Source organism: Dermochelys coriacea, chromosome 2 (assembly GCF_009764565.3).
Source record: "Dermochelys coriacea isolate rDerCor1 chromosome 2, rDerCor1.pri.v4, whole genome shotgun sequence".
NCBI classification, from domain to species: Eukaryota; Metazoa; Chordata; order Testudines; family Dermochelyidae; genus Dermochelys; species Dermochelys coriacea.
The window spans coordinates 157,735,960-157,747,221 of NC_050069.1; positions in this window are offsets into that span (position 1 = coordinate 157,735,960).

Sequence of the window (11,262 nt, forward strand, 5' to 3'; positions counted from 1 at the left end):
CACTAGGTGAAATCAGTTATCAAGTAAAAAAGAGGACTCTATTGTCTAGAAAGTCCATTTTCACTATGTGTTCCTTCCTTCCTAATTCCTGGTTTCTATACTTCGGTGTTGGTTTGCTTTTTAAACAAATCTGCACTTGGAGATAAGTGATCATTTACCATCCCATGAGGAGAGAGAAACTCCTTGCTGTTTTTTCTATATATGTCAGGCTGCTACTCTGAAACCTTTATTTTGTGTGTGTATATCAACGCATATGTATTCAGGTTCATTGTTCTGAAAGCTCAGAACAATTTAAAGTCTACAAAATAGCAGTCTTACCAGTAGGGAAAGAACCTAAGCTTTCTAATAAGTGCACAAAATGCATAGATGATGGTCCAGATGATGAAGATGTCATCAATGTAGCGCAAGTAGAGTAGGGGCATTAGAGGACGAGAGCTGAGGAAGCGTTGTTCTAAGTCAGCCATAAAAATGTTGGCATACTGTGGGGCCATGCGGGTACCCATCGCAGTGCCGCTGATTTGAAGGTATACATTGTCACCAAATGTGAAATAGTTATGGGTGAGGACAAAGTCACAAAGTTCAGCCACCAGGTTAGCCGTGACAGTATCGGGGATACTGTTCCTGACAGCTTGTAGTCCATCTTTGTGTGGAATGTTGGTGTAGAGGGCTTCTACATCCATAGAACAACGCTTCCTCAGCTCTCGTCCCCTAATGCCCCTACTCTACTTGTGCTACATTGATGATATCTTCATCATCTGGACCCATGGAAAAGAAGCTCTTGAGGAATTCCACCATGATTTCAACAATTTCCATCCCACCATCAACCTCAGCCTGGACCAGTCCACACAAGAGATCCACTTCCTGGACACTACGGTGCTAATAAGCAATGGTCACATAAACACCACCCTATATCGGAAACCTACTGACCGCTATTCCTACCTACATGCCTCTAGCTTTCATCCAGATCATACCACTCGATCCATTGTCTACAGCCAAGCTCTACGATATAACCGCATTTGCTCCAACCCCTCAGATAGAGACAAACACCTACAAGATCTCTATCATGCATTCCTACAACCACAATACCCACCTGCTGAAGAGAAGAAACAGATCGACAGAGCCAGAAGAGTACCCAGAAGTCACCTACTATAGGACAGGCCCAACAAAGAAAATAGAACGCCACTAGCCATCACCTTCAGCCCCCAACTAAAACCTGTCCAACGCATCGTCAAGGATCTACAACCTATCCTGAAGGACCACCCGTCCCTCTCACAGATCTTGGGAGACAGGCCAGTCCTTGCTTACAGACAGCCTCCCAATCTGAAGCAAATACTCACCAGCAACCACACACCACACAACAGAACCACTAACCCAGGAACCTATCCTTCCAACAAAGCCCGTTGCCAACTCTGTCCACATATCTATTCAGGGGACACCATCATAGGGCCTAATCACATCAGCCACACTATCAGAGGCTCATTCACCTGCGCATCTACCAATGTGATATATGCCATCATGTGCCAGCAATGCCCCTCTGCCATGTACATTGGTCAAACTGGACAGTCTCTACGTAAAAGAATGAATGGACACAAATCAGACGTCAAGAATTATAACATTCAAAAACCAGTTGGAGAACACTTCAATCTCTCTGGTCACTCAATTACAGACCTAAGAGTGGCTATCCTTCAACAAAAAAGCTTCAAAAACAGATTCCAACGAGAGACTGCTGAATTGGAATTAATTTGCAAACTGGATACAATTAACTTAGGCTTGAATAGAGACTGGGAATGGATGAGTCATTACACAAAGTAAAACTATTTCCCCATGGTATTTCTCACCCCCACCCCACCCCCCACTGTTCCTCTGATATTCTTGTTAACTGCTGGAATTAGCCTACCTTGCTTGTCACCATGAAAGGTTTTCCTCCTTTCCCCCCCCCCCACTTGCTGGTGATGGCTCATCTTAAGTGATCATTCTCCTTACAGTGTGTATGATAAACCCATTGTTTCATGTTGTCTGTGTGTGTATATAAATCTCTCCTCTGTTTTTTCCACCAAATGCATCCGATGAAGTGAGCTGTAGCTCACGAAAGCTAATGCTCTAATAAATTTGTTAGTCTCTAAGGTGCCACAAGTACTCCTTTTCTTTTTGCGAATACAGACTAACACGGCTGCTACTCTGAAACCTGCCACAGTATTTAAAGACACCCTTATCTTTACTACCAATTCAAATTGAAAGTCCCAGATCTCAGACACACCCACATGGACAAGCAAACAACTACCCTGCTCTTTATTTCTTGTTGAAAGGAATTAGTAAATTTAGCCATGAAGTTACTTTTTTTAAAAAGAAAATACAAAGGAGGCATAACATTCAGCCGTGCCAGAAGGTTCTGTCTGGGTCTGAACCTGGAACCTCAAATTTTCTCACATGTCTTCATGTGGAATTAAAATTATTCAGGTACATGACACTTGCCTCTTCAGGAACTCGGGGCTGTTTCAAAAGCTGCAGGAAGGGACTTTATTCCCAGACCAGAAAATAACCATTAGGGATATTGAAATGCCTATAGTTATCCTTGGGAACACAGCCTACCCCTTAATGCCATGGCTCATGAAGCCATACACAGGTAGCCTGGACAGTAGTCAGGAACTGTTCAACTACAGGCTGAGCAAATGCAGAATGGTGGTAGAATGTTCCTTCGGACATTTAAAAGCGCGCTGGCGCAGTTTACTGACTCAGTTAGACCTCAGCGAAACCAATATTCCCAGTGTTATTACTGCTTGCTGTGCGTGCCACAATATCTGTGCAAGTAAGGGGGAGATGTTTATGGCAGGGTGGGATGTTGAGGCAAATCGCCTGGCTGCTGGTTACACACAGCCAGACAGCAGGTCGGTTAGAAGAGCACAGGAGGGCACAGTGTGCATCAGAGAAGCTTTGAAAACCAGTTTCATGACTGGCCAGGCTACGGTGTGAAAGTTTTGTTTCTCCTTGATGAAACCCTCTGCCCCTCGGTTCACTCTACCTCCCTGTAAGCTAACCAGCCTTCCCTCCTCCCTTCAAACACCACTTGCAGAGGCAATAAAGTCATTGTTGCTTCACATTCATGCATTCTTTATTAATTCATCACACAAATAGGGGGATAACTACCAAGGTAGCCCAGGAGGGGTGGTGGAGGAGAGAAGCTCCAGGAGGGGTGGTGGAGAAGGGAAGGACAAGGCCACACAGCATTTTAAAACTTTAAAACTTATTGAATGCCAGCCTTCTGTTGCTTGGGCAATCCTCTGGGGTGGAGTGGCTGAGTGGCCAGAGGCCCCCCACCGCATTGTTAAGCGTCTGGGTGAGGAGGCTATGGAACTTGGGGAGGAGGGCAGTTGGTTACACGATGGCTGTAGCGGCAGTCTGTGCTCCTACTGCCTTTCCTGCAGCTCAGCCATACGCTGAGAGCATATTAGTTTGATCCTCCAGCAGCCTCAGCATTGAATCCTGCCTCCTCTCATCATGCTGCTGCCACCTTTCAGCTTCAGCTCTCTCTTCAGCCAGCCACTTACTCTCTTCAGCCCACCATCTCTCCTCCTGGTCATTTTGTGCTTTCCTGCACTCTGACACTGTCTGCCTCCATGCTTTCGACTGTGCTCTGTCAGTGTGGGAGGACAGCATGAGCTCAGAGAACATTTCATCGCGAGTGCGTTTTTTTCGCCTTCTGATCTTCGCTAGCCTCTGGGAAGGAGAAGATCCTGTGATCCTTGAAACATATGCAGCTGGTGGAGAAAAAAAAGGGACAGTTGTATTTAAAAAGACACATTTTATCAAACAACGGGTACACTCTTTCATGGTAAACCTTGCTGTTGACATTACAGACATAGCACATGTGCTTTCATTCCAAGGTCTCATTTTGCCTCCCCCTGTAGGCATATTCTTATTATTTGTAATTCTGTTTATAATATTTGTAATTCTCCTATTTGAAATAATTGTAATTCTGCAATATTGACTTGCAACTCCCCATAACTGTTGGGAGTGTCTGTGTTAAGGCTTGCAACCCGTCAATTGACTCTAAGTACCTTGTAAGCCATTAATTAACTCTAAGCTGTACTTCGTGATTAAGATGGACACCTGCAAACCTAAACCGCTCAATTGACTTTACTCTCTCTGAGTTGACACTTTCTCTTGATTGTAATTGAGATTGATGCTTATGAACGTAAACCACTCAATTAACTTTACTTTCTCAAATGGTTATGCTCAATTGATTCTACTCTGTAAACTGATACTTTGTAATGGAGATGGACATGTTTTCTTTTTTTGTAACAACCACAAAAAGCCGTTAATTGGAGCGGCGCTCATAGAAATATCACATAGAGACTCCCACCCTCCATAGTTTGTTTCAGGTATGTTAAAAGACAGGTAGTCTCAAATAAATAACACCTTTGTATGTTAAAAGAAAGTCATTACCGAAGGAATGTTAAGAGACAGGAAGTCTCAACTAAATAACAATACTCGGCGAAATGATAAATGTGTTCTTATTAGAGTAAAGAATGTATGTGAATGAATGGTGGGTTTTGAATAATCGGGGAAGTGCCAGCCTTTGAATTCGGTATCAAATCGGCCGAAGAAGGCTCCAGGTGGAAACAACCAGAGAACCCCCGGGAGGGCAAACTGGAATCCACCTGACCAATTCAAAGAAAAAAGAAAGCTGATGAGCACTTGACAGCCATTCTGAAGCCGTCATGACTAACAATATGACAAAGCAATTTCCATGGACTGGCATAGGGATAAATTCCTATAAAAATGGACTCCAAGGACCGAGAACTTTGAGTCTCTGGTTCTGCCACTACCCTTCAGGAGCATCGGATGCACATCCGACACAGACTCGACTCCACTCTCGTGTACAGGCTACCTGGCCAGTACTCTGTCACAAGCAACTTCTAGGCTGGTAACTATAACCCCTATGCAGAACTGGTATGAATGAATGAATGATATATAGTCAAGTAAGGAATAAGCAGCAATACAACAGTGGGAGTTTTTTATATTTTTTAGTATTATATTTATAATAAATATGGCATTTTGCCTTGTCCCTTTAATAAGATCCTGCTGGCTTGTATTTTATTGGTGCAACACCCCCAGCGCGTGGCTAGCCCCTTCCCCCTCCCCGTGGCTAACAGCGGGGAACATTTCTGTTCAGCCACAGGCAAACAGCCCAGCAGGAACGGGCACCTCTGAATGTCCCCTTAAGAGCAGCACCCTATTTCAACCAGGTGACCATGAATGATATCACTCTCCTGAGAATAACACAGAGAGATAAAGAACAGATGTTGTTTGAATGCCAGCAAACATACACTGCAATGCTTTGTTCTACAATGATTCCCGAGTACGTGCTGTTGCCCTGGAGTGGTAAAGTGTCCTTCCATAGTGGATGGAATAAGGCTGCCCTCCCCAGAAACCTTATGCAAAGGCTTTGGGAATACATCCAGGAAAGCTGCAAATGCCAGGGCAAATTAATCATTAAGCATGCTTGCTTTTAAACCATGTATAGTATTTTAAAAAGGTACACTCACCAGAGGTCCTTTCTCCGCCTGGCGGGTCCGGGAGGCAACCTTGGGTGGGTTCGGGGGGTATTGGCTCCAGGTCCAGGGTGAGAAACAGTTCCTGGCTGTCAGGAAAACTGGTTTCTCAGCTCACAGCAAGCAAGCAATCTACATCTTCCTCGTCCCCAAAACCTGCTTCCGTGTTACTTCCATCTCCGCTGAAGGAGTCAAACAACATGGCTGGGGTAATGGTGGCTGAACTCCCTAAAATGGCATGCAGCTCATCACAGAAGCAGCATGTTTGGCGCTCTGACCCGGAGCGGCCATTCGCCTTTCTGGTTTTCTGGTAGACTTGCCTCAGCTCCTTAAGTTTCACGCGGCACTGCTTTGGCTCCCTGTTATGGCCTCTGTCCTTCATGCCCTGGGAGCTTTTGACAAATGTTTTGGCATTTCGAAAACTGGAATGCCGTTCTGATAGCACGGATTCCTCTCCCCATACAGCGATCAGATCCTGTACCTCCCATTCGGTCCATGCTGGAGCTCTTTTGCGATTCTGGGACTCCATCATGGTCATCTCTGCTGATGAGCTCTGCATGGTCACCTGCAGCTTGCCACGCTGGCCAAACAGGAAATTGAAATTCAAAAGTTTGTGGGCCTTTTCCTGTCTACCTGGCCAGTGCATCTGAGTTGAGAGTGCTGTCCAGAGCGGTCACAATGGAGCACTCTGGGATAGCTCACGGAGGCCAATATAGTCTCATTGTGTCCACAGTACCCCAGATTTGACCCAGCAAGGCCAATTTCAGCGCTAATCCCTTTGTCGGGGGTGGAGTAAGGAAATCGATTTTAAGAGCCCTTTAAGTCAAAAAAAAAAGGGCTTCGTTGTGTGGATGGGTGCAGGGTTTAAATCGATTTAATGCTGCTAAATTCATCCTCAACTCCTAGTGTAGACCAGGGCTCAGAGATCTTCAGGAAACTCTCATGGAGATACTGGGCAATCCACTGGCGCAGGTTCTTCGGCAGAGCTGCTTTGTTTTTTGCCCCATTAATGGTAACTTTCCCGCGCCATTGTGCCATCACCAGGAGGGGAGGGCGGGGGGGGGAGGGGAGACCATTGATGTATACAGGCCCCTGCAGCTACTCACCATTTTGTGGGTCTTCTGGCTCATGTGTGCTTGCCTGGGGTCAGCCAGTTAGTGACAGGTGTTTGAATACTGGCTGTTTTTAAACCACTGAATCAGTGTTTTGTGTGTTGCAAACAATACCGCTTCTGTAAAATATTGCATTTAAACTTCACAGAGATGACCTTGGGAGCCCAGCCTCCCTCTTTGTTGTTGCTGGCTCAAAGGCTGCGCAAAATTAGAAAGTGGCCACGAAGAACTAAGGAGGACTGTCTACATGATGTTATGATGCACTCTGCGGCCAAGCAATGGAAACTGAAGGAGTGGCAGGACAGCGAGAAGAGGGACCGAAAGAAGAATGTGGCATGCCAGAATGAAGCCATGGAGCAGCTCTTAAACGTTATGGAGCGCCAAGGGACAAACTCCAGGTGATACTAACTCTTCAAACTGAGCAGCTCCGTGCCCATCCTCCCCTGCAGCTGTTGTCGCAAAACCCTTTCTCATGCTCCCCCCAGACACCATCAACACACTGTTATCAACCTCATGGCTCCAGTCTGTAACCACGACATTCCACTCCTCCCTCCTCACAGTCCAGCAGTGTGGACTCCCACTACCTACTGCACTCAACACCCATCCCTCTGCAGTTTGGCCCTGCTGAAGTACAGTATCCGCTGCATTGTACTCCAAAGGAAGAGGTTGGATATGATCCCTGGACATACACAAATCTTTAACCAACCCCAGGACCCCACCTCCTCCTGGGACCTTCCCTTTCCCCATCCCCCTCACTGCTGTTTTTTGTTTGTTGTTGTTTTTTAATAAAAATTGTGTTGGTTTGAAAGCAATCTTTATTCTATTAATTGAAAGCAAAAAGAGCCCTGCAAAGCAACAATTATGTTAAACCTTCATATTGCATTGTCTGCACCAATCACAATCACCTCCTAGCATTACAAGCACTGCATTCCCGAGCATAGCAACAAATATTAGTGGCTTTCAGATTCAAATTGCTGCCTCAAGGCATCCCTGATCCTTATGGCCCAGCACTGCACCCCTCTAATAGCCCTAGTCTCTGGTTGTTCAAACTCAGCCTCCAGGCACTAAGCCCCAGTGGTCCAGCCCTGAGTGAAGCTTTCATCCTTCCCTTCACAAATATTATGGAGCATACAGCATGTGGGTATAAGCATAGGAATATTGTCATCGGCCAAGTCCAGCTTCCCATAGAGGCAGAGCCAGCGGGCCTTTAAATGGCCAAAAGCACACTTAACAGTCATTCTGCACTTGCCTAGGCTGTTGTTGAACTCCCCTTGCTGCTGTCAAGTTGCCCCGTGTATGGCTTCATACACCATGGCATTAAGGGGTAAGCAGGGTCTCCCAGGATCACAGTGGGCATTTTGGCTTCCTCTACTGTGATCTTCTAGTCTGGGAAGAAAGTCCCTGCTTGCAGCTTCCTGAACAGGCCAGTGTTCTGAAAGAGACATGTGTCATGTATCTTTCCGGACCAGCCTGTGTTAATGTTTGTCACGCCCACAGTGATCCACAAGTGCCTGGAGAACCACTGAGAAATACCCTTTGTGATTAATGTACTCATTGGCTAGGTGGTTTGGGACCAGAATTAGAATATACGTGCCATCTACTGCCCCTCCGCAGTTAGAGAAGCCCATTTGTGCAAAGCCATCCACAATGTCACGCACGTTGCCCAAAGTCACGGTCTTTTGGAGCAGGATGCAATTAACGGTCCTGCACACTTCTGTCAACACAAGTCCACAAGTCGACTTTCCCACTCCAAACTGGTCAGCGACTGATCGGTAGCAGTCTGGAGTAGCCAGCTTCCACAGTGCAAATCGCCACACACCTTTCCAATGGCAGGACAGCTCTCATTCTAGTGTCCTTGTGCCGCAGGGCTGGGGTGAGCTCATCACACAGTCCCATGAATATGGCTTTCATCATCTGAAATTTCTGCAGCCGCTGCTCATCATCCCAGACAGGAATGACCATGTGATCCCACCACTCAGTGCTTGTTTCCTGAACCCAAAAGCAGCATTCCACTGTATTCAATACCTCTGTGAATGCCACTAGAATTTTCCTGTCATAGCTAGTACTCGCGGCGAGATCAATGTCGCACTCCTCTTGCCTTTGTAGTTTAAGGAATAAGTCCACTGCCACTTGTGATGTGTTGGTCAGAGCGAGCAGCATATTGGTCAACAGTTCGGGATCCATTCCTGCAGATTGAAGAGGCAGAGCACGCAGTACACAAACCGTTGAAAGATGGTGCCAAATGTAGGTGGAAGCACACGGCTTGCTAGGCTACAAAGCAATGCATCACAGGGCATTGGGACAGGACCCAGGATGCTCCGTGACCCCCTCTGTCTTCCCACAACTCTTATCAGCAGACGAGGAAAAGATGCTCTGTGGGATAGCTCTCCAGAGTGCACCGCTCCAAATACTGTGAACACGCTATTGCGTAGGCAGCTGACTGTGTGAACACACAACAGCGGTTTCCCTTCAGCGCTCTCTGAGTGGTGCTGTAACTCCTGGCACTGTAACTCTGCCAGTGTTGACATGCCCGTAATTATTAGTGTTGCTGCCAGTGTGCTTAGCATTGAACAAAGCATGGTTCTTATCCAAAGTAGCCTACATCCTAATAAAGAGACAATACAGTTAAAACTCACATTAGAAGATACACCAGTCTCAAAACAGAGCAGATAATCCTCTATTAAATTATGGTATTGATGGAATGTAAATATTTTTCAATTGTATTCTCTACCATTTACTTATAAATGTTGAAGTGCAGAAGTACAGCAAAAAATTGCATACTATTAAAATTACTGAAGTTATGCTATAAAAAACTCTGTACTAGCTTATAAGACTATATGGGAAAGTCAAGATTGTATCTGCAACATAGAAATTTCATTTTGGTTTTAAAAAGACTTTAAAGATGTTTCCATATGATCCCAATATGCAATACGCCAGGGGTTCTCAACCTTTTTCTTTCTGAGGCCCCACCACAACATGCTATAAAAACTCCAGGGCCCAGCAGGGGTGGGGAGGCAACTCGGGGCTCCGGGTCAGGGGGAACCCTTGGGCATAGTCATAGTTTTACTTCTATTTGGTGGGGTGGGGGGAAGGAGGGGCAAAGGCTGGCAGGGCTCGAGCCAGCCCTCCACAGCGAGGTCCACGGAGGTAGCGCCACCTCCACCCCAACTCGCTTAGGAGGCCACCCAGCCTGTCTGGGCTGTGTGTGTGTGGGGGGGGGGGGGGAAATGGAGGGGGGATGCAATCAAAAAATATAACTAAGTAGGGACTCAGTTCAAAAAGTTTTAAAACTGCTCAGGGTGCAGGGAGGGGGTAGGTAGAGGCTGTGTGAAGTGAGGGGTGTATCTCAGTGTGCAGGGAGGCGATAGCTAGGGGCTGTGTGCAGGCCGGGGGTAGCTCAGGGTGCAGGAAGGTGGGTAGCTAGGGGCTGTGTACAGGCAGTGGGGCTCCCAGTGTGGGTCCCAGCTTCAGCAGGGGGGGAGGGGGAGGCTGGGGCTTCAGCTGCCTTCAGCCCTGCGCCACTTCCAGCTTTATGTGAGTGCCACCTTCAGCCCCGCGCCACTCCTGGCAAGGAGCGAGAGGCGCCAGCTTCAGCCCCACGCCACTCCCAGCTTCAGCGCTAGAGCTCGGGGTATTGGATTTCAGCTGCGGGCCCCACGACCCTACTAAATGGGCTCGCGGACTCTCATGGGGCTGCGGACCCCTGGTTGAGAACTGCTGCAATATGCTACAGCCCATTGAAATTAAAAAATTTTAAATAAAGGTGGGCTATGGAGACTATTATTGCATCTGGATTAGGTTTAAGATGTTTCCAGGCTGATTAGGGCTATTAATCAACTTGTGATTTAAATTAAGAGGGACTAATTCACATCATGTAATAGCATTTTAATACCCAGTTTGTAAATCAAGTCAGTCAGTAATCCAGCCATATAAAAAATTAATAATTTCTCCATCTGACCTGTTTTTCAGCAGCTGAAATTGTTCTCTAAAGTAGCTGCATTTGCTCATTCTATTTATTACCTTTACATATGACAGATTTAGAAGCTGAGCCATGCTTTTTTCCTCTATTTAGTAATAGCTGAACGTTCTATATCACACAGAAGTTTGAGTCCCAGAAGTCTGATAATTATAACTCTAATTGTTAGACTTCAATAGCCACATTTTCAAAAAGGGAGGCTCACAATCCATATGTAATTTGCATACTTACAAAAAGAATTACTGACTGCATATGCAAACTGGGTGAGTAGGTGTTAAGATATTTGTAGACACGTGTAAAATGTAGGCGCAAATGTAAGAATGCTTTTGAAAATAAGTATTTTTTTAAGATTGCAACAACAATTTGGATAAAATACATCTGTACATACATTATAGTCCAACGTTCCTCACTGATATTATTAGTATTATATAGAAAGCAGAAAGGCAATCACTTTTATACATTAACTCTCAAAACACAGAATGCACAAATCAAAGCAAGTACTTGCAGCTCTATCACTTTGTGCTGTGATCTGTCAGATCTCACAAGCTAAACAACATCATGCCAGGTCAAACCACCACGGAGACTTGGTAGCAGCAGGAATTAGTGTTGGTAATTCAGCAGA